The following is a 27,660-nucleotide window of genomic DNA, read 5'->3' on the forward strand; positions in this document are numbered from 1 at the left end:
CCCTTGGCTGTGAATGGGGACCAAGTGGGTATAGACTGAAGTCATCATTTGCTTTGGGCAAGTTGGGGAGCTCTAAGGCCTCAGATTCCAAATGCAGTAAGTGTGTATATGTATGTGTATCCCTTTCTAACAGAGACTTTGAGAAGAGCAAAAGAAGGAATGTTCATACCACTGTTCTCATCCTATAAATATTTACAAAGTGCCCTACACAGACCCGAATGAAACCAGGGGTGGGCAGAAGGCAGGACCAGTGGTTCTTAAGACTCTCTCCAGGGATTTCTCTAGTGGTCCAGTGGCCAAGACTCCGAGCTCCCAATGCATAGGGCCCAGGATCAATCCCTGGTCAGGGAACTAGATCCTGTATGCCCCAACTAAAGATCAAAGAACCTGCTTGCCACAACTAAGACCCAGAGCAGCCATTTTTTTTTTTTTTTTAATAAAGGACTCTATTTCCACAGGCGATGGGCCTACAGACTCTGAAGTTGGGGCGTCCTGGGGCCTGTGGAAGCTGTGGGCACTGGTGGTGAGAACTCAGACACTTGGACGCCTGGCTAATTGCAGGGAGCCTCCAGGGTTCCCCAACCACTGACGCCCACCCCAAGTGAGGAACAAGTCCGGGGAGAGCAGGAGGCGGAGCCATCTGTCTTGTCCTGAATTATTAACCGCGGAGGAGGAGGTGCAGGCAAGGCCTTGGACCAAGGCAGGGGAACCAGGAGCAGCTGACCCCGCCCTGGAGGGAGGGGGTGGTCAGGGAGGTGGAGCAGGGCCTTTGACCACACATGTCCCGGGGATCTAGAGATTCGGCTGTGACCTTTGGTGGCAGCTGGGCTATGAGCCTGGAGGCGATTTTCCTGTCCAGCCTGCAAAAACTAAACCAAGGTTCATTCTCCGAGCTTACTTTTCCAAGTAGTTATGAACCAGTGTTCCTCATTCCTTCCTGTGGGGCATTTTGCAGAAGATTAAAGCAAGGCCGGACAAGATCAGGCAGTTCAGCCAAAATCTCTCAACTGTCAAGGACCGGCATGCATCCCAGGCCCTAAGCGCCACCTGAAGACCCTCCCCGTGGACTGCCCATCGCTAGGCAGAACAGAATGTCGAATTCGCCCCACTTGCGGTCCCCATTCCTCCCGGCCTCGGTTCCAGGCCTTGTCAGCCCTCCCTGGGGGGCAGAACAGCTTCCTCGTTGGCCTCCAAGCTTCCAGTTTGGATTTCAACCTCATTTCCAAAATCTTCCCTCTAGAAGCCAACAGACACACCGCGTTTGAGAATTTTGCAGCGCCCGCCAGGGTCAGAGCCCCGCCCCCGAACGGCACTCAAGGCCCTAGGCTCCGCCCCCGCCGTCTGGGACATGCCCACCTTTTGGCCGCCTGGAGCCGCGCTGCGGGCCGCTTCGCACCTCGCGTCCCCATCAAGGGCAGCGTTCACGGGCTCACCGGTTCTCCAGTGTCTGGCGCGCGGCGGGAGCTCCCTCACTTTGCCTGAAGCATGTGCTGAGATTCACACTTGCTTGTCCTTCTGTCGAAAAGCCCTTCCCCACCTGGTCTCCCTGGCAAACTCCCAAAGTGTCCTTTAAAACTTAATCGGGCACGCGCCTTGCCAGCACCCCGCTAGATCGAAGCTGGGTGCCCCGGGATTCTCAGGGAGCACCTCGCCTCCAGCCCTCACACAGCCCATTCCCACTGCCTGGCCCCAGACCAGAAGGCTCCAGGGCAGGACTCTGGCGTGTCCTGAGTCTTGGGTACCACTATAGAGCTGCAAAGATGCTCAGGGACCACCTCCTGGCGTGGTGGTCCCTGGGAAGAAGAAGACCAATCCCCAGCACGTGGCAGGATACACAGAGCCCATGTTTCGGGAAAGTCAGAGAGAGGCGCTGGAGGCTTGGGGTCACTTCTGGGGGATCTTCCAGGAGGCAGTCTGGACAGGAGCCAGTAGACAGGCCACCTCCCCCTGGACTAGCCCCTGCCCCCTTACACTGGTGGGCAGCTTACATGGGGGGCCCTTAGCCTGAGTCCTGGTCAAGGATCTAAACAGAGGGTGGGCCCAGAGAAGGTTGGGAAGGAATGTTTCTGAGTATGCAAGTGTTCCTGAGACCACTACCACTGGTCTCCTCATCCTATAAATATTTACAAAGTGCCCTAGAGGGACCCTGAGTGAAACCTTCTGGGCAGAAGGCAGAGTTTCTGACTCTCCACCACTGTGTCTTCGGGAGCTGGGTCTGTGCTCTCAGCTGTGGGGGCACTGGCCCAGGCTCACCCCAGTCTTTCCACACACAGCCACACACACAATTAATGCCCCAGCAGGTGCCGGGCCTGCTTCTCCCGCAGGTTCAGCTTGCGCCTCACTGATCTGTTCTTTACAGAATGTATCTGAACGTCCTTCCTGGACCAGTGTGAGGCTGGGAGCTATAGCCAGGCTGGACCTAGGGCTGGCCTGAGGGCCACAGAGCAGAAAGTACAGGGTGAGCTTAGGACACAGGGGGACAAACCAGAACAGAAAAGTCAGGCTGAATGGCCCCCAGCATCTGATGTACGTGTGATTTCACTGATAGGAAACATCCGAACTGGCAAATCCCTAGAGAAGGAAAGCAGGTTGGTGGGTGTCAGGGGCTGCGGGAGATATGAGGTTTCCTCTGGGGAGTGACAGAAATGTTCTGAAACTAGAAAGAAGTGGTAATGTTCTCAATACCATGAATGTATTGTGTGTATGTTCAGTTGCTCAGTCGTGGTCAACTCTTTGTGACCCCATGGACTGTCCATAGGATTTTTCAGACAAGAATACTACTATGCTTACTCCTTGAAAGGAAAGTTATGACCAACCTAGATAGCATATTGAAAAGCAGAGACATTACTTTGCCAACAAAGGTCCGTCTAGTCAAGGTTATGGTTTTTCCATTGGTCACGTATGGATGTGAGAGTTGGACTGTGAAGAAAGCTGAGCACCGAAGAATTGATGCTTTTGAACTGTGGTTTTGGAGAAGACTCTTGAGAGTCCCTTGGACTGCAAGGAGATCCAACCAGTCCATTCTGAAGGAGATCAGTCCTGGGTGTTCTTTGGAAGGAATGATGCTAAAGCTGAAACTCCAGTACTTTGGCTACCTCATGCGAAGATTTGACTCATTGGAAAAGACTCTGATGCTGGGAGGGATTCGGGGCAGGAGGAAAAGGGAACGACAAAGGATGAGATGGCTGGATGGCATCACCGACTCGATGGATGTGGGTTTGAGTGAACTCCGGGAGTTGGTGATGGACAGGGAGGCCTGGCGTGCTGCAATTCATGGGGTCGCAAAGAGTCGGACACGACTCAGAGACTGAACTGAACTGAACTGAGAGTGGGTTGCCATTTCCTCCTCCAGGGGATCTTCCCAACCCAGGGATCAAACTCGTGTCTCCTGTGTCTCCTGCATTGCAGGTGGATTCTTTACCTGTTGAGCCATCTTAAATGCCACTAAATTGTTCACCCTAACATGGTTAGTTCTTTTTTGTTTTTAATGTTATATGAATTTCATCTCCAGAAAATTTTTTAGGAAAAAATAAAGTCACACCTTCCTTTATCCAGTATGCCTTGGCAGCCACCCCATTTTTGCTGAGCCAGCATCCCAGCTCTTAGGTCCCCAGGGCTCAGAGCACCAACCATGGGCGCGTTTTCTATGTTACCCTGTGTTTGTTTGTTTGTTTCCCACAGCACACTGTAAGAGAGGGGGACTGACTGTGTCACCTTCCTGCTTACAATTGTCAAGAATTCACCTTTAGGACTTCCCTGGCTGTCCAGTGGTTAAGAGTCTGCCTGCCAATGCAGGGGACACGGGTTCAATCCCTGATCCGGGAAAATCCCACAAGCCTCGGGCAACTTAGCCTGTGTACCACAACTACTGAGCCCACATGCCTAGAGCCTGTGCTCTGCAATGACAGAAGCCACCGCAGTGAGAAGCCCGAGCACCACAGCTAGAGAGTAGCCCCTGCTCGCCGCAACTGGAGAAAGCCCTTGAGCAGCAACAATGACCCCCAGCCAATAAATCAATCATTAAACAAAAATTTTAAAAATTCACCTTTATTCACCAGAGAACACTTGAGCTCCGTATCCTGGCACTCAAGGGCTTGGATAAACTAGCGATGGAGCAACCTCATACATGGAGGTCCCCAGATGGTCTGGGGATGCCCAGCCTATAGAGCTGAGCCCCACCTTGTTGATAAAACCATCACTAGCCCAAGCCTCCTCAACCAGTGCCCCTTCCCTCCACCAAGCTCTCTGCATGAAGGACGTGTGTTTTTCACATCTGGGCTGCTTCGAGATCTCATTTTCCCCACAAAAGTGTGAGTCCTCCAAGAACCAGAAACCACGTATCCTCTCCTGTGGATGCTCCTGATGCTACCACAATGCTGCCCAACTCCAAGGGCAGGGTCGCTCTCTTCTACGTAACAATGCTTTCACCCACTGTTCACTTAATGGTTTCACCTGAATGGACATACAATCCCCTACCACAGATAAACAAATGGTTTTGTTACATATATATATATATAAGTCAGAAGAAAACACAAGTGCACCTCCAACTAGAGTGGTCGAATAGACTTGCAGAGTCCACAGTATACACTCAGGGAGAGGATGAAGGCTGGGGTTGAGGTCACCACAGGGAATACCAGATGGGTGGTGGAAAGTACAACTGAGAAAAGTTTCCAGAGCCCAGGGTACAGATGTGGTGCTCCTTACAGGGGCCTGGGGTAGTGCAGGGATCTTTAAGGGTGCTAGGTTGACACCAATGGGATCACAGAACTCAGACACTGAAGAGGAACGTGTTACCTAACCTCATCATTGTATAGATGGGACCTTAAGACCCAGAGAGGACTCCCCTCTCAATCCAACGGTTAAGACTCTGTGCTTCCACTGCAGGGGACTAGGGTTTGACCCCTGGTTGAGGAACTAAGATCCCATATGCCATGCAGTGTAGCCAGCAAAAAAATAAGGCCCAGAGAGGGGCAAGGAATTGATCTGTTTATCCACCCATCAATGCATCAATCTTCAATGCATCTATTCATCTGTCACCTACCCATCTATCCACTCATCCATCCACACATGCATTCATGTATCCATCCATGCGTCCATCAGCTATCAAGCATGCGTGCACACATCCACCCATACATCCACACACACGCGCGTCCATCCGTCTATCCATCCCTCCCTCCTCTCCTTCTAGGGAGCCAGGGCATAGCCCTAGCCTCTCAACCCTAAGCTCTCCACAAGGGGCCACAGTTGCTTTCAAGTCCATGGCCGCACAGAGGAACTTTCTTGACCCCATTAGGTAGGAAAGAAGCAAGCCCTGCTAGTGGAGCTCATGCCAAAGTACATACTATCTCAGGCACCTGCCCTAAAGCCTGTTCACGGACAGCTCAGGGCAGGCAACTGCTTAGAGCCCACTCTGCAGATCAGGAAACGGCTGCCCTCCTGGGATTCGCTCTCTCCCTGCACTATGACGTGGGGCAGGTGTGGCTTGGCCAGGGGTGGGGCGGGGGTGGGAGACACTCTTGGTGGGCAAGAGGTCAAGCAAAGGCTCTCTAGCAGGACTGCCACGGCAGGCAGGTGGCGAGGGGATCCCTGGGTTGCTACAGGATGGTGGGAGATGTGTGGGGAAGAGCTTGCACATCAGGGAGCATGCACTCGGGGACTTCGGAGCCCGCCAACGCTCCCATATGCAAGGGAGCTCCTGAAGGTTACAGGGAGAGCTGGTCCCCAAGAAGGGCAGGCAGATGGGGTTTGAGCAGAGTGATGCCAGCTCCCTGTGCGCCCGCAGCTTCAGACAGCACTGCAGAAGAGGCTCGGGGGCGAGGAGCTCTGAGTGCTCGCAGCCGCCAGCTGCCGCGAACAGGCAAGGTAAGGAGATGGCACAGGTGCGTGTACAAAAGGACTATCTGAGAAGCAGGAACTGCAGCAGGGGGTGGGTGGTGGGTCCCCAAGGAGGCCCTGCAGCACAGAGCGTCTCCTGGCTCGCTCCCCTCCTCCCTGCCCAGGGAAGGGCCCAGCTCGCATCTGTCTTCTTCCCTCCATTCGCACCTGGGAACCATCTGCTTGCCTCCTCCCCATTCAACGTGCTTTGCCTACAAATCCAGTATGCTATGTCCCCATACTCCCTCCCAGAAAGGCAGCAAGATGGAAGAGCAAGTCTGAGCCCTGGCACTTTCTCTTTTCTGTCTTTAGATAAGATATATAAAGTTCACTCATCTGTAAAGGGGAGGGGATGGTGATAATACATCCAAAGAGAAGGGTCAGACATACGTGCAGAGAGAAGCCCACAGTATGCCTGGCAATAAGGATGTGTTCTATCACCCACGGTGATCATAAAAATGTCTACCTCCTGGGCACTGCTGGTGGTGCTGGGTGGAGTCCTGGAGGCCCCTGTGGGTGGCATCACCACTTTAGCTCCAGGAAAGAGACCCACTGGGAGGGACACTGAGGGTGCTGGGGCAGGGGCTAATTGTAACCAGAACAAAAGCAGGTTTATCCTTGGGGCCAGACACATTTAAGAATTCAGAGCTCCCCACACGTTAGATGGTAACGCTGCATATTTCAGCAGCATCCAATAATCAACTCTGTGGACATTTCTGCAGTGAAATAAGTGAACCCAGAATACATAAGGGCTATAAATAGCCCCATTTGGACTATAAATAGCTTCACCTCGGTTCAGGCGGGAGTTTGCTGCCAAGTGAGTTATGAAAAAGTGTTTGCTTTTCAGAGCTTGCTGGAGTTTGGAATTGAGGATAAGGAATTGCGGTTCTGCACGTCAGTGTTTTTCATCTCAAACCAGGGAAACAACTGACTGTCAGCCCTGGCTCATCCCGCAGCCGGCGAGGTCCGGATCAGAGTCACAAGCCTCCTGCCCCCAACACCCGCCAGGCCCTGACCCCGGGGACACTCACAAGGAGACCAGTCAGCAAGCAAAAACAAAGGCGCACACGCAGAAACACACGACGATGCATGTAAACATAATCACACCAGCCGCAGGCGCGGAGGCAAACCGAGCCGCAGGCCCAATCCGGCCTTCTCGGTGCTTCAAGGATGGGGAGGGAGCCCTCGGGGCCCGCTGTTTGGGAATGCTGATCGACATGTTCTGTGAAGTTGCTTCAGTGATCAGAATAAAAAGGGGGGACCTCCCTGGTGGTCCAGTGGTTAGGAATCTGCCTTCCAATGCAGGGGACTGGGTTTGATCCCAGGTTGGGGAACTAAGATCCCACATGTTGTGGGGCAACTAAAAGTCCCCGTGCCACAATGAAGAGCCCATCCATGGCAAGGAAGACCAAGCACAGACAGGAAATAATTTAAAAAATAAAATAAGTAAAATAAAAGGAGGTGTTGGGGGTGGGAGAGGGATACATTACGAGTTTGAGAGTAGCAAAAATAGTCAACAAGGTCCTACTGTATAGCACAGGTAACTATACTCAATATCTTGTAATAGGCCACAGTGGGGAAAAACATGAAAAAGAATATATATGTACACACACATATATGTATGTATACGGGGCTTCCCAGGTGGCACTAGTAAAGAACCTGCCTGCCAATGCAGGAGACGTAAGTTCCATCTCTGGGTTGGGAAGATCCCCTGAAGTAGGAAATGGCAACCCACTCTACTCTTCTTGAGTAGAGAATCCTGTGAACAGAGGAGCCTTGTGGTCTACAGTCCATAAGGTCGAAAAGAGTTGGACACGACTGGAGTGACTTAGCACGCATACACACACATATGTACATATATGTATGACTGAATCACTTTGCTGTACACCAGAAACTAACACGACATTGTAAATCAGCTCTGCTCCCATAAATAACTAACTAAGGGTGATATTAAAAGGGCAGCATCTTCAGTCCCAGAGATGCCCTTATGCCCCCAGGCTCTCTTTTGAGGCCAAGCCCTAGTGGATCTCTGTCCTATTCCAGGTTCCCCGGGTGAACACAGACAGAACCTTCAAGCTGCTGGTTCTAGGCAGCCCCAAGAGACTGGTCTCACAGTCTGGAGAGGGAAGCCGAGAGCAGGGACAAGCTTACCCAGGAGGAGGGGGTAAGACATCAAAGGCAGAGCCCAGCTTTGAAGCCAGACCAGGATTCCCATAGCGGCTCCACCCTTCACTGGGTCTTGGCAATTTACTCCCTCTCCGAGCCTCAGTTCTTCGTTTATAGAAGTAGGTCCAATGTCATAGACATCCCGTAGGGTAGTCCAGCGGAGGTGGGGTTTGGTAAATTAAGAGACAATGAATGGGGACTTCCCTGGTGGTCCAGTGGTTAAGAATCTGCATGCTAGTGCAGGGGACACGGGTTGGATCCCAGCTCCAAGAAGATTCCACAGGCCCCGGAACAACTGAGCCTGTGCACCACAACTATAGAAGCCTGTGTTCTAGAGCCCATGCTCTGAAACAAGAGAAGCCACTGGAGTAAGAAGCTTGAGCACCAAAATGAAAAGTAGCCCCTGCTCACCACAGCTAAAGAAAACCCCCGTGCACAGCAACGAAGACCCAGTGCAGCCAAAAATAAATAAATAAACAAAAAAATTGTTAAATGCCTTTAAAAATGAGAGAGAGACAATGAACGTAAAGTGCCCAGCACACAACACCCAAGGGACAGTAGCGGCTGCCATCAGTACCATGATGATGGCAACGGTAATGCTGAGACAGCCCTGCTAAGGGACGGCTTCCCTCTGACCTGTATCCTCACACTCACAATAGTCAGGAGTAGAGAAGTAACTCATCAGTATTGTCCTCACCAACCTTCCGACCACCGGCTGGGACCCCTGCCTGCATGATGACACGAGGCAGGCAGACAGATGCCCTCTCCGCATCTTCTGTTGGAAGACTGCAGCCAAGAGGCTAATGGGGACTTCAGTCAGTTCAGTCGCTCAGTTGTGTCCAACTCTTTATGACCCCATGGACTGCAGTATGCCAAGCCTATCTGTCTTTCACCATCTCCCAGAACTTGCTCAAACTCATGTCCATTGAGTCAGTGATGCCATCCGATCATCTCATCCTCTGTCGATCCCTTCTCCTGCTCTCAATCTTTCCCAGCATCAGGGTCTTTTCTAATGAAAAGAAAAGACCTTCGCAGCACGTGGCCAAAATATTGGAGCTTCAGCATCAGTCCTTCCAATGAATATTCAGGACTACTTTCCTTTAGGATTGACTAGTTTGATATCCTTGCAGTCCAAAGGGACTTGGTCAAGGTCAAACCGGGCAAATTAGTCACAGGGAGGAAACAAGAACCCCTGATTCTGAGCCCAGGGTTACCCACCGAAGCCAGCATCCTGAAGCTGGTAGCCCTTAGCAGCCTCTGGGCACTCCTGGGAGTAAGGCCACCTTAGGGACACAGGGATGTGAAGCCACATCCGGTGGCCCGGGCTGAGTGAGGCGCAGGGCTGGTGAGCTGGGGGGGGGGCAAGAAGAAGAGGGGGTGGCTGGGGTGCGGGGAACTGAGTCATCTTAACCGGTCCAAGCCCATCGCACACAGTCTGGCTCTTCTATCTTTGGCGGGGAGCCTGGGGCTATTTCTGGAAGCTCTGCACACAGCCCGCCACTTCCCTGCCAGGCTGACTGGGTCAAAAACAAAACCAGCCCAGCAACAGCCCCGTGTCAACAGGGTGGGGAGGGGGGAGGCACTCGACAGCCCTGAACGGAACAGCAGGCTTGGGGGTGGTGGGGGCGGTGGGGGCAGGCACCACCCTGCAAAAAATAAAATAAAACGAGGTGGTGAAACAAACAAACAAAGCTAGTGGGAGGCAGCAAGATGCGGTGGGGAAGACTTGCTTTGGCACAGATGGACTCCAGTTCAAATTTAAGCTCTGTCTTTGAGCCAGTCTTTCAACCCCTCCAGGCCTCAGTTCACCAGTTTGCAGGAACATCATCCACTTCACGGGGTTAGGCAGGATTAAATAAGATGATGCTGGGGCACTGGGTACCTCCTTCTGGACAACTGAACTCTTCGCCTCAGCCTGATACTCTGGTCATCCCTCCAAGGCAGCTCAAAGCCCCCTCTCCTGGGCAGCCCCAGTCCACCCAAAGCAAGTACTCAGAAAACCCCTGTGGGTAGAATGAAAGTGGGGAAAGGGTTGGCAGTAGAGAGTGGAGGACAAGGATGGGAATGGTCATGTAGGGCATTTTTCCAAGGAGCTGGGACCACGGGAGTGGCAGTCACAGGTTATCATGTCTCTCTGACAGAAGACAGGTGAGGGCTCAGAGAAGGGAAGTGACATGCCCAAGGTCACTTGGCGAGTCAGAGCTCAGGGAAGCCCAGCTGGTCCCAGTGAGGGCTGAGGTCCTCAGCAAGCTGCTCTCTGATTTGTCTGGAGGAGAAACTGGGGCCTAAGAGCAGGGAAGACAGCGTGGCTCAGAGAGGAAGGTACAGGTGGCATAGGACATTCTTGAAGGATCATCTTTGCCCAGGGGCCTGGGCTCAGGGGTCTGGAGCTAATTATGGACCAAGGAGGGTGGGAGCATGTACTGGGAAGCTGACAGCCTAGTCAGACCCCCTACCCCCGTACTTTTCTCATTAGACTCTCAAAAAGGAGCTCAGCTTGATGTTTTGCAATGACCTAGACGGGTGGAATGGAGGTGGAGGGTAGAAGGGAGGCTCATGAGGGAGGGGATATATGTATACATTGGCTGACTTGTGATGTTGTGCAGCAGAAACTAACACAACGCTGTAAAGCAATTATACTCTAATAAAAGAAATGGAAAAAAAAAGCCCCAGGTTTGGACTCACAATAGCCAGAAGGTGGGTGCAATCCATGTGTCCAGGGATGGATGAACTGATAACCAAATGTGGTCGATGCATACAATGGAATGTTATTCAGTCTTAAAAAGGAAGGAAATTCTAACTCCTGCTACAACATGGAAGACATGATGCTATGTGAAATAACCCAGACGCAAAAGAACAAGTGGTGTATGATCCCACTTCTATGAGGTGCCTGGAGAGATTCATAGCGACAGAAAGGGGCTGGGGGGAGTGGGGGCTTAGTGTTTAATGCGGACAGGCTTTCAGCTCAGGGAAAGAAAAGAGGTCTGGAGATGGATGGTGGTGATGGTTCATGAGAATATGAATGTACTTAGCCGCTGAACTGCACACTTAAAAATGATTAAAACGGTAAATTTTGTTATATGTGGTGGTGGTTTAGTCGCTAAGTCGTGCCTGATCTTTGCGACCCCATGGACTGTCACCCACCAGGCTCCTCTGTCCATGGGATTTTCCGGGCAAGAACACTGGAGTGGGTTGCCATTTCCTTCTGCAGGGGCTCTTTCCCACCCAGGGGTCTAATTCCAGTCTCATGTATTGCAGGCGGATTTTTTTTACTGACTGAGCTATGAGGGAAGCCTGTTACGTGTATTTTATGTGTGTTATGTGTACTTTATCACAATTTTAAAATAAAACAGAAAAGGGAGAAAAAGCCCCAGAATTGGGTACAGGGTTTTCTTTGGGGGTGATGAAAATATTTTGGAACTAGACAGAAGTGACTGTACAACATCGTGAGTGTACTAAATGCCACTGAATTGTATACTTTAGAAACAGTTTTATGTTACGTGAATCTCAACTAAAAAAAAAAATTAAGCTGCTGAGGATGAGGCAGGTGGCTCCAGTGGACAGGCACCCTGGGCGGGGCTGGGAGCTAACAGTGTCTTCCACCACTGAGCCTATTACTTCTCTCTGAGCAGGAGCATCTAAGGGACATCACAGTGTGGGCAGGGATGCAGACAGGTGGTTGAGATGCCAGCAGCCAGGCAGGCACAGGCCACCTGGTCCTGGCAAAGAGGAATGCATGGCACCATGGCAGGGTCCCTCCATCACCCCTTGATGTAAGCAGTTCCTAGAAGTCAGACACAGGAAGGGTTTCACACAGCAGCAGGATCCATTGCTCCTTGGTGGATGGGGACTCAGGGCCCTTTGAGGGAGAGGGATACACCCAAGGTCTGCAGGAGGTCACGGCAAGGCTGGACCTTATATTCTTCAAAAGCATCCAGCCTGTGCGTGCAGGTGTGGAGACCAGCATCCCCCCATGGCTGAGATGTGTTCAGTGCATCTCGTCTGGGACAGGCCCTGGACGCACGGGGATGAAGGCTCTTGCAGGTGCCAAGCACCTAGATGACCACTCCACACTGTGCCCCCCCAGTGTAGTGCCCCGTGAGGGCCCAGTGCTGAGAGAGAGGCAGAGTCGGGGGAAGGCAGGGTGTCCGGCTGGCCCCTGGACAAGGTTCCTGGGCAAGCTGGCAGGATGTGGAGCTTCCAAAGAGATTGAGGGAGGGAGACCCGGCTGCAGAAGCCAATGGGGTGGGACGGCACGTTGGGGGAGGGGGGTGGTTGGGCTTTGCAGAGGAGTCGATGGCAGCATGTGGGAGCACTCCTCCCCCTGCAAACCCATGAGCCAGGGGTCCGGGGCTGGCACTGCCATGTCCCTTTGGCTGTCCTGGGGTGAGTCTCAGGCTCAGGCTCAGAGCTCATGGGATGGGGACTCGGATGCTGTGTGCAATACCAGTCCTTTGAGGGCTGGGAAAGCATCTCCCAGGACGGCACGCTCAACCCTACAAGGTCCTGCCGGAAGGCTCTTATGTCAAGCAATCTGTCTCCCTGGGACTCAATCTGGTCCTGAAGCTCTTCAGAGCTTTGTTTAGCTTTTCTTGCCCAGGACACCATAAAGCATGCGTCCAGGACTTCTCAGGTGGTCCAGTGGTTGGGAATCTGCCGGCCAATACAGGGAACATGGGTTCGCTCGCTGGTCCAGGAAGATCCCACATGCCACAGAGTGACTACGCCCGGGAGCCACGACTATCGAGACTGTGCTGCAGCTACTGAAGCCCGTGTGCCCTGGAGCCCGTGCTGTGCAACAAAGAAGCCACCGCAGTGAGAAGCCCGCACACCGCTAGAGAGTAACCCCCGATCGCCGCAATTAAAGAAAGCCCATGCGCAGCAACGAAGACCCAGTGCAGCCAAAAACAATAAAATAAATTAAAAATAAATATATAAATAAATAAAACCAACCTTAACAAAACAAAACAGGTGTCCAAGCCCCACACCCTCTCCAGGATAGTTACCCACGCTCCCCACTGGCTATTACATCACCTCCTGTGCCCTGGGCTCTGATTCTACTCACAGAGGCAAAGCTGCCCTAGCTGACAACAGAGCCTGAGGCAGCTAAAAGCCCCAGATCTGTTTCCTGGGACCTCCCCCTGCCAGACTACTGCTTCCCCTGCCGGTGCAACAGACCTGCCCTGCCTACTGGGTGGAGTGGACGGCAGTGCGTCCCCCCAAATTTGTGTCCACCTGCAACCTCAGAATATGACCTGATTTGGAAATAGGGGCTTTTTCAGATCTAGTTAAGGATCTTGAGAGGAGATCATCCTGGATTTAGGATGAACCCAAAATCCAATGAAGGGTGTCCATATAAGAAGAGGAGAGGACATAGGAGGAGGACACGCAGAGGGGACGACCATGTGAACACAGAGAGATCGGAGAGACGCAGCCACAAGTCAAGGAACACCTGGGGCCACCAGGAGCTGGGAAAAGCCAGCAGGGATCCTCCCCTAGAATCTTCAGAGGGAGCACAGCCCTGCCGACATCTTGATTTCAGACTTTTGACCTCCAGAACGGAGAGACAATCCATCTCTGTGGTTCTAAGCCACCCAGCCTGAGGTCTATTGTCACAGCAGCTCTGGGACGCTGGTTCACTGGTTTGCAGCATCAGGAAACAGGATGTAGCCCGAGCTGACCACATGGGCATCACCCAGTGTGCCCCTGCGCTGGGAGCCTTCAGGAGACAAGGCAATGGCGTCCTGGCCAGGAGGGTGACACCGGAGCTCAGCAGGACAGAGCACGCCTGTCACCAGGCTCTCACCAGGGCTGCAGCCCAATTAGGTAAGGTCACTTGAGGAGCCCATGCAAGGCTGTGAGAAACCATTCTCTGTCTGCTATGAAGTGGCTGCTGGATGTGCGGCCACACGGCCTTTCTGCTTTCCCCACGCTGGTGTCTAGACAGCTTGTTCCATGCCCCCACACCCGGTCAGGCCAGCCCAGCCCAGCCCTGTCTGAGTTCTCAGGGGTGCAGCCCCAAGCCAGCACCAGAAGCACAGGCCTAACCCAAGCATTGCTGTTTCTTCCCTTTTTAAAAATTTTGACCATGTCATGTGGCATGTGAGATCTTACTTCCCCGATCAGGGATCAAACCCGTGACCTGTGCATTGGGAGTCCTGAGTCTTAAGCACTGGACCACCAGGGAAGTCCCAGCCACTGCAGGTTCTCTGGTGAGAGATGCTTGACCTCCACCCTGACCTTTGGCTCCGCGTCCCCTACCTGTCTCCATTTTTGGAGAACCTCTCATTGGGGGATGGGGAGCTGGCCGAGCCTTCTGGAAGCTCTGGGACTGAGATTGGGGTTACCCTGGTCTCCTGTTGGGTAAGGGAGCTCAGACAGTTGAGCATCAGCGCCCTGTGCGGGGGAGGGGCTCTCCCTCTCCCAGCTCTGTGGATGCTTGCCAAGGGGCAAGGTTAGGGCCATCACAGCACTGATGAAGTTGGCGCTCAAAGGGCTTTGCCATGGCCAAGAGCAGCATCTCTGCAACTGAAGTCCAGGGATGAGCTGCTTTAGAAATGTCTCGTGAGCTTGTTCAAAATCAAGATTCTTGGGACTTTCTTGGTGGCCCAGGGGCTGAGAATCCACCTTCCAATGCAGGGGACTCAGGTTCAATCCCTGTTCAGGGAACTAAGACCCACATGCTGAAGAGCAACTAAGCCTGCCCACCACAACTAGAGAGTATGTGCGCTGAAATGAACGACCTGCCTGCTGCAACTAATAAGGGCCCCCTGGGGCCCCCCTAGAAGGCGCTTGCTGCTGTCAACTGCCTGCAGAGACAGGTCTCATGGAGCACCCAGGCCAGGCGGCTCCAAGGAATGTGGCACTGGCCAGGCCCAGGCAGGAGCCCTCCCACTGGCTGCCGTACTTGAGTCCTCGCAGACTGCCAGGTGGTTAGAGGGAGCACAGCTGTCCATGGCACGGAGGCTCTTCTCCCAGGAGTACCGGGCAGTATCTCCTCCTCAGGCTGCACACGAGGCAGCCCTGCCTGCTAAATGACCGCCTGGGGACTTCCCTGGGGTGCAGTGGTTAAGACTCCATGCTTCCAATGTAGGGGGTGTGGGTTCGATCCTTGGTCAGGGGACTAGGATCCCACATGCTGGGCAGCACTGCCAAAAAGTAAACATTTTTTTTTTAAAGACAACAACAACAAACAGGACCAACTGGTTCTTCAGCCAGGACCAGTAGGGGGTATACCTCTAAGGGCTCAGCATTGAAAAGGCTCTGTATGCACCGGCCCAGCCAGCATTGGCTGTGGGGCAAGAAGCAGCCCAAGAATGTGATGGCTCGTGCCCGTGCTTTGTCACCAGCGAGGTCTCGCCACAGCTGCAAAGGGAGGGGGGCAGGTAGAAGGGAGCAGGGGCCAGTGCGGAGAGGAAGGGGGACTCTTCCCTGGCCCTGGAGCTGCCCAGCCCAGCCCAGCTTGGCTCTGGGGTACTCAAGAGAACCTCTCTGGGTCTCTGTGCCAACTTCCCCAACTTCTGGGCCTGACCTGGAATCCCCAGTGCGTAGGCTGCTACCCGGGAGGGCAGAGGGCTATAAACAGCTTCAAGCCGCCCTCTTACCCCAGGGGGAAGAGGCCAGGAGGTGATTCAAGCATAGATTCTGCTCTCTGTTCTCTTTCTGGGTCTGGGGAGGCCCCTCCTTGGCACTGTGGCCACATCCGGCTCCAGCAATGAGACACACTCCCTGTGCCTTGGTTTCTCCACCAGGGACACTGCTGGGGCCCTGTGCCCTCAGCTGGCTGGCGAGGCCCAGGCCTTCCTCTTCTAAGCCGCAGGCAGCTGAGTGACCACACCTCTGATGGAAGCTCCCGCTGGCCATGGCACAGCACTGGCTCTCCAAACATTTGGGAACATGTAAAGCAGCAGCTGACCTGGCCCCGATCCTCGGATGACCTTTGGTACAGAGTGTCTATTTGAAACTAATCCTTTTCTTGAGTCCTGCCCTGGAGGAGAGCCCTATAACGCAATCACTGGCATCATCTCGCTCCTTCTCTCGGCCCGTTCTCACCCAGCGCCCCTGGCACGAGGATCGCCCTTGTTCTGCACAGAACACAACTCAGGCTGGCGGCACTGAGTGACTTCCGCCAGGCCTCACAACCGGGACTCAATGCCGGGTCCATGTGGCTAACGACTTCTGCTCCTCCTGTCTCCCCAGGGCAGCCCCCACCTCCCAGTCTCCCCATCCAGGAACCTGGAGTCTCAAGGTAGGACTTTAGCCATGCAGTTCGCAGGGGCCCAGTGGGCAAAGGAAACCAGGCAGCTGGCTTGCGTTCTGAATTCCCCGTTCCTGGTTCCTTGTCTGCGCAGCCTGCTGTGGCCCTGACAAAGCCCAGTCACAGCCGCAGGCAGTGATAATGGTGTGTCCACGCCTCGAAAGCTGTGAAGTGCCTGACAAGGGCACGGGGAGACAGGTGGAGTGAGGTGCTGGCCAGGAGTGTGAGGCTCTGCATATACCCTCCCTGGTCCTTCCCGCCTCCCAAGGGCACCGTCCTTAACCCTGTTGTGCAGACCAGGAAACTGAGCTCAGAGAGGCCTGGGGGATCTCCCAGGTCTCACGCCTAGGCTGATGGCAGAGAGTGGACAGGACAGGGGCTCGGTCTCGCTTCCACCTCCGTGTTTCCCCAGTGGGCAGTGGGCACCTGATGGTGTGAGATGGCCCAGAATGAGCCCCACACTCCCGCTCTGTGCTGCCTTCTGTCCTCCCTGCGACTCCTGGAGAGGTGAGGAGGACCTGATGAGAAATGATCCTCTTGCAGCAAGGTGGGGAACCTGGAACAGAACTCGCTGGGGGTGCTGGCTCGGGTACCACCACGCTCACCTTGGAGGTTGGGGTGGCCCACGGGCAGCAGAGCCGGAACTCCCAGCGAGCATGCCAAGATTTACTGAAAGGGGTTCTCTGGAGCCAGGGGTTCAGTGGAAGGCCACAAGGCTGACAGCACGGGAAGGGAGGCTGCAGCTTGGACCCAAACGAAACCAGCATCCCGTCAAGAAACCATCAACTTCATCCAGGCCTGGGGCAAGCAGACTCAGGCCCCGGGGAAGGCCTCGCCCAGCCCCAACCTCAGAGGCCCTCCAGTCCAAGGAGAGCCCTATCTTGAGAGAGTCTGGCCTGGCCACAATCTGAAAGCTCCCTGACCATAGCTCCCTCTCGCCCGCAGGCTGGCCAGCCGTTGGCTCTGTTCATGTGGCTTCTTAAGGTACAAACCCTCCTCTGTTATGTCACTATTCTGTCCAGTTTTAGAGAAAAGCTCTCAAACGCTGTTCTGTTTTTTTTTTTTTTTTTTTTTTCATTTCTAACTTACCAAAAAGTTGCAAAAATAACATAAGAACTCTTAGATTCTCTCTACCCAGAATCACTGTTTAAATCATCTGCTTTACCACTGGCGCACTCTCTCTCTGCGTATCTATATGCATATATCTACATACTCCAAATGCTTACAGTCTTTTCTGAGCCATCAGATAGTACAATACCAGGATATCTAAATGCATGATAACAACCCTCTGATGCCAATTCTTGGGATTCACTGCCACACACCCTCACATTCCTCTCCTCCTGGCTGAGGTACATAAAGTGGGTGGTGCTCTCTCCAGGTTACAGATGAGGAAACTGAGGCACAGTGTCCTGGGGTACATGGCCCTCCTTCTACACCAAGCCACCCACACCTAAGGTCTCATAAAACACACACACCCACTCTGCAGACTTCTGGATGATAAGACGATGTCTTAACTCTTTTTCTTTTTTCCCAAAGAACATTTCATGTGCTCTCATTTATTTATATTTGGCCTGGCACACAGGATCTTCGTTCCCTGACCAAGAATCAAACCCACGGCCCCCTGCAGTGGAAGCATGGAGTCTTAACCACTGGACCACCAGGAAAGTCCCTACCTTAAGTTTTACAAGAATGTGAGCCAGGCTGCCCCCACAGCACAATAGAGAGCAGATCAGCACCCGGAGAATCAAGATTCTCTACAGAGCAGAGGGCGGGAGTGATGGGCGGTGGGTGAGTAAGGGGCTCCCCACTCCACCCTGCACCACCTCCTCCTTCAGGGCCTGCCCTCTGCTTCTTTCTTTTTCTCTCCTTAGACAGCTGGGATGGAGGGCCTCCTCCCTGGGGGAGCAAGGACTGGATCTTCCCTTCATCCTAAAGCCCAGAGGCAGGGGACCCCATGCAGAGCAGGCTGCATGTGTAACTGATGAGTGAATGAATGAGTCCGAGAGCTGAGTTCTGGCTCTGCCATAGGGTGGGCTACTCAACTGCTCTGATGCTCAGTTTATGCTTCTGCTCAGTCGCTCAGTCCTGTCTGACTCTTTGCGACCCTATAGACTATAGCTTGCCAGGCTCCACTGTCCATGGGATTTCTCAGGCAAGAATACTGGAGCAGCTTGCCATTTCCTACTCTAGGGGATCTTCCTGGCCTCAGTTTTCTCACCTGTAAAATGGGACAACACCAACCACTTCTACAGTGTGGTTGCAAATTTTTATATTAGATGAGATTTGTGAAGGCGCCTGTGAGGTGGGTGTTAAGATCCCAGCTCAGAGTCTGCTGAACCAGACAATGGGGAGAGATGGAAAGCAGAGCTGAGGATGCCTAAGTACGAACAACGTGGGAAGGCACACACACACTTGCACGCACGCGTACACGCACGGCCTCCGGCTCAGCACCTCTTAAGCTCAGCACTCTCTCTCTTTGACAGCCCCTCTTCCTTTCAGCTTGAGACCCTCAGCAGCCCAATCTGAAAAGCTCGCACCTGGGGCTTCCACTGAAGACACAAGTATACTAATGTCTATAACACACCTAACAACATAGCAAAGCCTGGGGCGACGTGGAAAAGAGGAACGGTAAGAGAGGAGGGCAGAGCTTTCCAGAAGTGGACACAAATGGTCTGTCTCACTCACATAAGACTCGGAGCTAAAAAGCAATGCACAAAAAGGACAGCTGTGTGATCTTATCAATACTGGGAACTGTTTATAGGAGATCATGTTATCAAGGGCAGAATGCCAGCTGGTACATGCATCCCTGATGGAAGCAGGGAAAACGGTGTGTGTGTGTGTGTGTGTGAGTGTGCATGTGTATGACTGCATGTGTGTGTGTGTGTGTGTATGTTCAGGCACATTGCAAAGCAGACCGGGAGAGTTGAATGTTCACGAGCTTCTGTTCTCCTGCACAATTTCTTAAGCCATTTGTGTAAAAAGATGAATTGCCACCACTAAGATTTTCTTAGTCTCAGCCTCTCAGGTGGTCGTGGTCCCAAGTCCTAGAACCCTGGATGTTGAGCCAGGACCACCTGTCCTGCCCGGACACAGCCTGGGTAGGGGGGACGCCAGCGCACAGGGCAAGGCAAACCAAACTTTCCCCGCAGAGATCTTCCTGTGGGCTTCCTGAGGTCTGTCCGAACCACCAGGCTTCCCACCAAGCCCTCCCCTGCATCCCAGGGCTCCCGTCGAATTAAAGAAGAGAGAGAGCCACTCACCGCCTGAAAGCCAGCCAACACGGCCACTATTCCACTTTTCCTGGAGTGAGCTTTCCACACTTGGGGAGGCTGGAGCCACCGGCAGCCAAAAGGCTCCCACCTCTCCGACCTGCTCTCACACCCTCTGCGGCTCTTTACGAGGCTTTCAAGTAAGGCACCGGTTTGTGAGGTTGCTTGGAGAGAGGAGGCTGGCTCCTTGTGCTGGAGGACAGGAGAGGGAGGGGGGGAGGCTGGCACAGAGCACTCAGGATTCACTCTGGATGAAAGCCGGCGGGTTGGCGGAGCCGTGCTTCCCTCCCGCCCCACACCACCCCCCCCATCCCCGCCCCGCAAGCCAGCCCTGCTCTGCCATCCTTCCGACTTGCTGGCGTGCTGATTAAACACAAACGTGGATCGCCCAAGCATTGCCCCCCAACCCTGGACGCCCGTGAAAGACACCCCTCCTTGAGGGGAGGCCAAGTAACCCCAGCGGCCGCAACCTCCCGTGGGTTCTGGGACCTGAGCTGAGAACGGGGTGCCGCCACTCACGGGGCTGACCTTTCCCGTGTCACATCAGATTTTCCGTTCTCAGCAAACCCAACCCAACCCAACCAGCACACGGCCTCCCCACCCCATCTCACGACTCGTAAAGCCATCAGAATTTACAGCAAACCGACCAGAATCCAGACGCGGCTAATGTCATTAAGAAGCCTGCACAGCGCCCAGATGCCGGCAGGGGCTCGGTGACAGACAGACGCCAGCCTCGCAGCAAAGGGAAAGCAAGACACAGCACAGACGCCGCAGGCACAAAAGCCTTCCTCTCATCCTGCCCCACAGGAACCGATCTGATTATCAAAGGGAAACACGGAGGACTCAGAGGTTAAGGCGGCTTTAGCGAAACGGGGCTTCGGGAGCAAACACAGTTTAAAGAGACCCGACCACAGACCCAGCCTGGGGTGGGGGGTGGGGGAGCCCTGCCTTGGGCTGTCTGTTTTTGAACGCAGTCCGCCAGAGATAATGCACATAATCCAAGCACATAATCCAAGGAACCGCCTGACTCTGAACACATACCTGAGTGTCTAGGCGCCCTGCCACCTCAGCCCCCAAGGTGGGGACCACGATCACGGCTGACTATTATTTCCTCTGATACCTGCACCAAACTTTCAAGCCTCCCTCTGAGTCACTGGCATTCACTTTCTATTTAAAGATCACACAGGGCTTCCTCTTAAGCACCATTCAAACCCGTGGCTTCTAAGAACTGAGTGTTAAATCTGTTTTCTTCGGGCCTCACTTTCCATCAACAGAGATGTTCTCCTTGACAGCGAGGGGTTGTTTTTTTCCATCATCCACTGCCAGGAGGCAGAGGTAACCAGAGGGGCACGGATCCCAAGACCACCCCTGGGACGGGCGGCGGATGGAGTAATCTCCCCGATTCCTTTCTGGAGAGCTATGAGAAGCTGTCCTGAATGCCATGGCTGGAAACGGGGTAGACACAACGGAAAACCTCAACCCACTGGGCAGCGGTCTTAGGATTCTGTCTGAGCCACACTCTACTGAGGGGCTGTCCCAGACACACAGTGGTACTGCCCGGGACAACCAGACAGCTAGGACCCTCCCTCTGCCCGGATCAGCCTGACTACACCATCTTCTGGGAAATGCTTGGTTACGGGGACGTAACATTTCCCCCACCAAACTCCGTTTCCAGGTGAGAAAGGATTAGATAGAGAAATCTGTACCAAGCCATCACCACTTGGGAGCCCTGTCCCATCTGGGGTGCACGTGCATGCCCCCAAATTCCCTCTCCCTCCTCGTGTGGTCAGACCACAGTCCAGGAAAGCAGACTGTTTATGCTGTGTAGTGATGAGGCTGAAAAATGGAAGAGCAAGAGACAGCCACAGACCCAAGCACCAGGAGTGGGAGTGGGCCGCTTAGAGCCACCCTGGAGGAAAGACCCCACATGCGCCCAAACTCTGCTGTGTGCCCTCCAGCTCCGAGTCGGGCCATGCCTCTCCCTCCCTCTCCCCCTCCACCCCAGCGACTCCAGGGAAAACAAGCAGCCCACGTGACCAGGACAGAGCCTGCCTTGCTAATAAACCCATCCCAAGGCTCTGACAGTTTTAGCAGAACATTACCTTTCAGGAAGAAAATGTAAGGACCGGGAAGAGGGGAGACAAAGTGTCAGAGCTGGAAGCCAAATGCCATAGGAGCTGGCCGGGGGCTGGTCCCACGGTCTCCCATGTCTGCGGAGGATCCCTGAGCTCCCCATGCTGACGGCCTCAGGGAGCCACCCCCGGCACACAGCCCTGCCGGCAACCCATGCCTGGAGACGGCAGGGCGCCTCAGGGACCAGGGACGGATGGAGGGATGGACCGATGGATGGAAGCGCCGTGAGCCTGGCGGGGACGGAGGAGGAAGGGAGGCCAAGAGGAAGGGGTGGGGAGAGAGGAGAGAGAGGGAGGGAAGAGGAAGAATTGATTCTCTCTCCTCCACTGGGACCACTGAGCTAAGTTGCCATGGAGAAAGGGGAGCCGCTGGCAGAGCCCGAGGCGGGCGGAGGAACCTTATGCCGGAGGGAAGGCGTCAGCTTGGAGCCAATCCCCACACTTCTGGTGCGGCCTCCCCCGAACCAGGCCTTCTGGGCTGAGGCGGCCAGGCTGGGAAGGGAACTGGCCCGACTCAGTAGGGCAGACAGCAGCTCTCTGCCCGCTGGGAGGAGACAGGGGTGAGTGGACAGAAAGCTCAGGGCTTCCTTGCCTGCTTCACTGCGCTCCATCACCCCGAGATGAGCTGCGCCCCTCATCTCATGCCCGGCCACCTGCCCGGCTAAACTCCCTGGGGACTGAGGGGCCTAGAGCCCCTCCCGACGCCCTGGGTACCACCTGGGGCCCTGGTGTTGGAGGAGGCATTTCTGACCTCCACCTGTCTCCTTGTCTCTAAAAATCAGCATTGCCAGACCTTAAGGTGCATTTCCCCATGAGTTTCAGCCATATTTTCCAACCTCAGGTGGGATGAGGAGACATTCAACTAAGGGAGGACCTCGACACCCAGAGCCTCTTTTGCAGGAAGTGCAGGAAAGATGAAGGCACTCTGGGGTGCCGGGTGGATGACCCTCCCATGTGTACAGCCCTCCCAGGTGGACGACCTTCCAGGGTGGATGACCCTCCAGGTGGACAATCCTCCTGGGTGGATGCCTCTCCGGGGTGGACAATCCTCCTGGGTGGATGCCTCTCCGGGGTGGACAATCCTCCTGGGTGGATGCCTCTCCAGGGTGGACAATCCTCCTGGGTGGATGCCTCTCCGGGGTGGACAGCCCTCGCAGGCTCTGCCTCCCTGCCTCTCCTGCGCTGGGCTGCTGCCACTGGCCCCTGCCGGCCCCGCTGCTAGTCCAGTCCACGACCCCAGCCCCAGCTCTGGCCTTCGCTGCTGGCCCCACACTCACACCACACTGGAGAAATGGGGACAGAGAGAGCACCGGGAGGCCTGGGCTGGGGTCTCAGCCTCCCCTCTTGGAGGTGACATGACAGGGGCACATCCAGGCCCATCTCTGGGCCTCCACTCCTCACCACAAGCGGACACAACCCCACCATCCTCCCAACTGGAACTCCAGGGCAGTTGGATACCAAGACAGCAGGGGCCGGGGAAGGTGCGTAGATACCAGCTTAGGAACGTTGTGCCCTTGGGGGGAACGGAAGCATGCCGGGCACAGCCCCTACACATCCCACCTCCCCTTGCTGCCCACGGCCAGGACTGAGGCCCTGGAGAGACTGAAGGCACCGGCAGAGGCCTTGCACCCCCTGACGCACACAGGCCCGAGGGTGGCCCTGGCTGGGTTCCGGTCTCTGAAGGCCGCGATCTGGGAAACCTTTGCTCTCCACCATTTTCTTCTAGTCTCCCCCTCATGCTTTATCATGAAAACGTTCACACACACAGCAAAGTTGAACACATTTCCTATTGAACATTACATACGTGCACCATGGAGATTCTACCATTTCCTCTCACTTATGTTTAATGTGGCAAAACACCCATAAAATTTACCATTTTTTAAAAGACTTTTTTAAAATGTGGACCATTTTTTAAAGCCTTTATTGAATTTGTTATAATATCACTTCTGTTTTGTGGTTTTGGGGTTTTTTGGCTGAGAGGCATGCAAGACCTTAGCAACCCCTCCACTGGAAGGAGAAGTCCTAGCTGCTCGTGGTGGTGGTGGCTTACTTGCTAAACTGTTCTGACTCTTTGAGACCCCATGGACTGTAGCCCACTGGGTTCCTCTGTCCATGGGATTCTCCAGGCAAGAATACTGGAGTGGGTTGACATTTCCTTCTTCCCGACCCAGGGACTGAACCCTCATCTTCCGCATTGCAGGCTGGTTCTTTACCGCTGAGTCACCAGAAAAGCCCCGTTGCCCCTGAACCACCAGGGAAGTCCCATTCTTACTGTTTCAAAGCCCACAGGTCAGAGGCATGGACTGCCACAATCCCCTCTCATTCCAGAACATTTTGACCACCCACAGCCTCATCATGATAGGCACTGACTCCCCGCCTGCCCACCCGCCCCCCCGCCCCGCCCAGCTCCCAGCAACCACCAGTCTGCTCCCGGTTTCTGTGAGTTCACCTGCTCTGGACACTTCAAATCAACGGGCTCGTACACGCCATGGCCCTTCATGTGGCCTCTTTCACTCTGCATCGGGATCGGGTTCTCGAGGTTCGTCCACTTGGTAGCGTGTGTCAGTGTTTCACTCCTCTTTACAGCTGAATCACAGTATCGGAGTCATTGGATATGTGCGTTGCTTCCAGCCGTTGGCTATGGTTCTCTCACTTTTAGAATGAGTTTTTCAGAACCCAGTGATGTTTCCTGAAGCCTCTTCTATGGGATTTGGTCTCAAAAGGAGGCCCCAAATGGAAATGTCAATCCTTGCTCAGCCTTTTCATTAAAGCATTGCTCCCCACTGGGTAATGGAGCCTGAGTCAGGGAGCTCCACCAGGCCCTGAGGCAGGGGTGCCAGACACGTGTGTGGCCAGCTAGTGGATTTGGGTCACCTCTGTCCCAGGAAGCGGCCCTCTGGGCAACAGGACCCATGTGCACAGCATCCCCACATCTACCCAATGCCCCCAGGTTCAAGTGCTCTCTTACACTCACTGGCTGCCTGACTAGTGAGTCATTTTCCTTTCTCTGAGCCTCAGCCTCTCCATCTGTAAAATGGGGGCAAACAGTCTCCACCTTGAGGGGGTACTCTGGAGATGAGACTGGTGTTGTTTCATGGAACTTTCTGGGATGACGGACGTGTTCTATGCCTGAGCTACCGCTAGCCCAGGGGCTACTGAGCCCCTGGAAGGTGAACAGTGTGACTGGACAATGGAATTTTTAATTATATTTTACTTTAACTTAAACTTGAAATGAAGGGACTTCCCTGGGGGTTTAGTGGCTAAGATGCTGAGATCCCAATGCAGGCAGCCTGGGTTCAATCCCTGGTCCAGGAAATAGATCCCACATGCCACAATGAAAGATCTGGTGCAGCCAAATAAATAATGCTTTTAAAAATTAAATTTAAATTAAGAAGTCACATGGGGCTACTGATGATTGCTCTGGACAGAGCAGCTCTAAGGTCTTAACAGGCTGGGAACACAGGCCCTGCACACAGCTCCTGTCTTTTCCTCTATCCCTTCCCCTCCCTACTTACCCCACGGTGTCTGGGCAGTGGAGCGAACCTCTGTTTGCAGCCTGGCCCCCCACGCTCCCTCTAAAAGGACAGAAGGTGGGCAGTCGGGCTCTCGGGGAACACAACAGGCGTCAGCTGGGGAGTGGGCACAGCAGACTCCATGATGATGTAGGGCCCTGAACCGCTGACCTCTCCTCCTGCTCCCCCGGCCCCACACCCCTATTCTAGAACCCCATGTCCTGCCGTTTCCCCCAGCAACTCCTGAGGTCATCCCTGGAATGTCCAGGGAGGAGTTGGAGGATTGAAACAGACCCTCTCAGCACTCCTAAAGTAGCAGCAGGGATCCCTGTGGGGATGGACAGGGGGTCCGTGATCTCTGCCTGGGCTATCTTGGCTTTTCAGGGACACCTTCCCACGTTCTCACAGACTTGTGCCCTGGCACCAGGGCTGGACTAGAGTCCAGATCAGATTTCAGTTCGACCTTCTCACTCTGCAGATGCTGAAACCCAGACGCGCGGCTGCAGGAACACAAGGCAAGGTGGGGGTATAGGGAGGGGGGCATTGGGGCTGAAGTCCAGGCCCCCGACTCCCCCCAATCTGGCCTTCATGGGCCTCCTGAGAGGCAGGAGACTCTGAGATGGGCCAGGGTAGGAGGGGACCCCCAGCACTCCACCCCACACCAGGGCAGATCAAGGGCCCAGGGGACAGCTGTGTGGCTTCAAAGCCAGAACAATGGGAACCAAAGCCTGGCCAAGCCACCATCCCACTCCTGTTTCCCCCGCACCAACCCCACCAGCCCCTATCTGCCCAAGTTGGGGAGAAGTGATGTCTGGGGGGTGGCAGTGGGGACTCCAGTAAAATTTAAACATAACCATAAATAACCATAACTCCACGTGTGCTGTGAGCCCACCAACAGGTACGGGTCACCTAGAGACTGCTGCCGAGGACTGGGGGCCCTGGGCGGCTCCCCCTTCACCCTGAAAAACCTCCTCTTAGGCTCCCACATGCCCCCTGCTTCTCTTAACAGGACGGCCAGAGGGATCTCCTACAAACCTGTGCCCCAAAGTGACCTGGCCTCACCCCACTCACAGTGAACATCTGGAGGCCCTGCTCTACCCGCCTCGGAGAATCTGTCCCTCGGACCATCTGCCCAGAGCCCCTCCCCCTGCAGCCTCTGCTCTGGGCCCCTCCTCACTGAGGCTTTCCTTGACCACCCTTCTTTCTTTCTTTGCCATGCCGAGCCTCATGTGGGATCTTAGTTCCCCGACCAGGGATTGAACCCACACCCCTTGCACTGGATTGTGGAGTCTTAACTGGTAGACTGCCAGGGAAGTCCTTCCACTTTATTTCAAATTTCACTCCAATGCCAGCACTCCCTTGACTTTCCCCTTTACTTCATAGCTTTGATACTTATCTAAAATACTATGTACTTTCCTTTCTTCTTCTGTTATTTTAAAAATTGTAGTAAAATACACACAACATCAAGCTTACCGTCTCAATCATTTTCTTTCTTTTTTTTTTTTTTCTCAATCATTTTCAAATGTACAGTTCCGTGGCATTAAGTACCTTCATACTGTGGTGCAACCATCAACCCCATCCATCTCCAGAACTTCTTCATCTTGTAAAACTGAAACTCTGTCCCCACTGAACACCAACTCCTGGTTCCTGGCCCCCCGGAGCCCCGACACCCACCATTCTACTTTGATTGCTTTAGGCATGCCACAGCAGTGGAGTCATACAGTCGCTATCCTTTTGTATCTGGCTTATTTTACTCCGCTTCCCTGGTGGCTCAGATGGTAAAGTGTCTGCCTGCAATGTGGGACACCCAGATTCAATCCCTGGGTCAGGAAGATCCTCTGGAGAAGGAAATGGCAACCCACTCCAGTATTCTTGCCTGGAAAATTACATGGACGGAGGAGCCTGGTAGGCTACAGCCCATGGGGTCGCAAAGAGTTGGACACGGCTGACCAACTTCCCTTTCTTTCTTTCCTTTATTTTACTCAGAGTAACACGTTTTGGGTTCATCCATGATGTGACACGTTCTTTTTTTAAAAAAACTGTCTTTCCCACTGGAATGTGGCACGAGTAGTAAAGAACCCATTTGCCAATGCAGGAGATGCAAGAGATGGGGGTTCAATCCCTGGGGTGGGAAGATCCCTTGGAGGAGGGCTTGGCCAACCACTCCAGTATTCCTGCCTGGAGAATCCCCATGGACAGAGGAGCCCGGTGGGCTACAGTCCTTGGTGTCGCAAAGAGCTGGAGACGACTGAAAGGACTTGATAGATATGCCCACTAGAGTAGGGGCTCCAGGGGCAAAGATTTGGATTGGGTTGTACTCACTGCTATCTCCCCACGGCACCCAGCAGGCAGTGAACACATTTTTGGGATGAATGAATGAGCGCCTGAGTGAATGAATGAAGACTCTGTAGTACCCTACACTACAGGGCTGGGTCTGCCCCTCCCCACAT

The 27,660-nt window shown here is 54.0% G+C and overlaps 1 protein-coding gene and 1 long non-coding RNA gene across 14 annotated transcripts in view; one reads left to right on the forward strand and one right to left on the reverse strand.

Annotated features, from left to right (window-relative positions):
- The window catches only part of PITPNM2 (phosphatidylinositol transfer protein membrane associated 2), a 163,176-nt gene that overhangs the window by 65,517 nt on the left and 69,999 nt on the right, over positions 1-27,660 (reverse strand). For 3 of the 13 annotated variants that reach the window (XM_027566954.1, XM_027566945.1, XM_027566947.1), the window contains exons 1-2: positions 20,214-20,321; positions 19,558-19,758 (exon numbers count right to left, since the gene is read on the reverse strand). The exons of 8 other annotated variants lie outside the window; for them this stretch is intronic. The gene's annotated coding sequence lies outside the window, so the exon portion shown is untranslated. Of the gene's footprint in view, positions 1-19,557; positions 19,759-20,213; positions 20,322-21,668; positions 22,723-27,660 lie in introns of those variants that run through there. 2 more of the 13 variants (XM_027566948.1, XM_027566946.1) reach the window with 2 other exon arrangements.
- Positions 21,844-26,677, forward strand: LOC113907581. Its single transcript, XR_003515233.1, has 2 exons — positions 21,844-21,923; positions 25,689-26,677. It is a non-coding gene; the product is annotated as an uncharacterized LOC113907581 (long non-coding RNA).

Source organism: Bos indicus x Bos taurus, chromosome 17 (genome assembly GCF_003369695.1).
Source record: "Bos indicus x Bos taurus breed Angus x Brahman F1 hybrid chromosome 17, Bos_hybrid_MaternalHap_v2.0, whole genome shotgun sequence".
Lineage (NCBI taxonomy): Eukaryota > Metazoa > Chordata > Mammalia > Artiodactyla > Bovidae > Bos > Bos indicus x Bos taurus.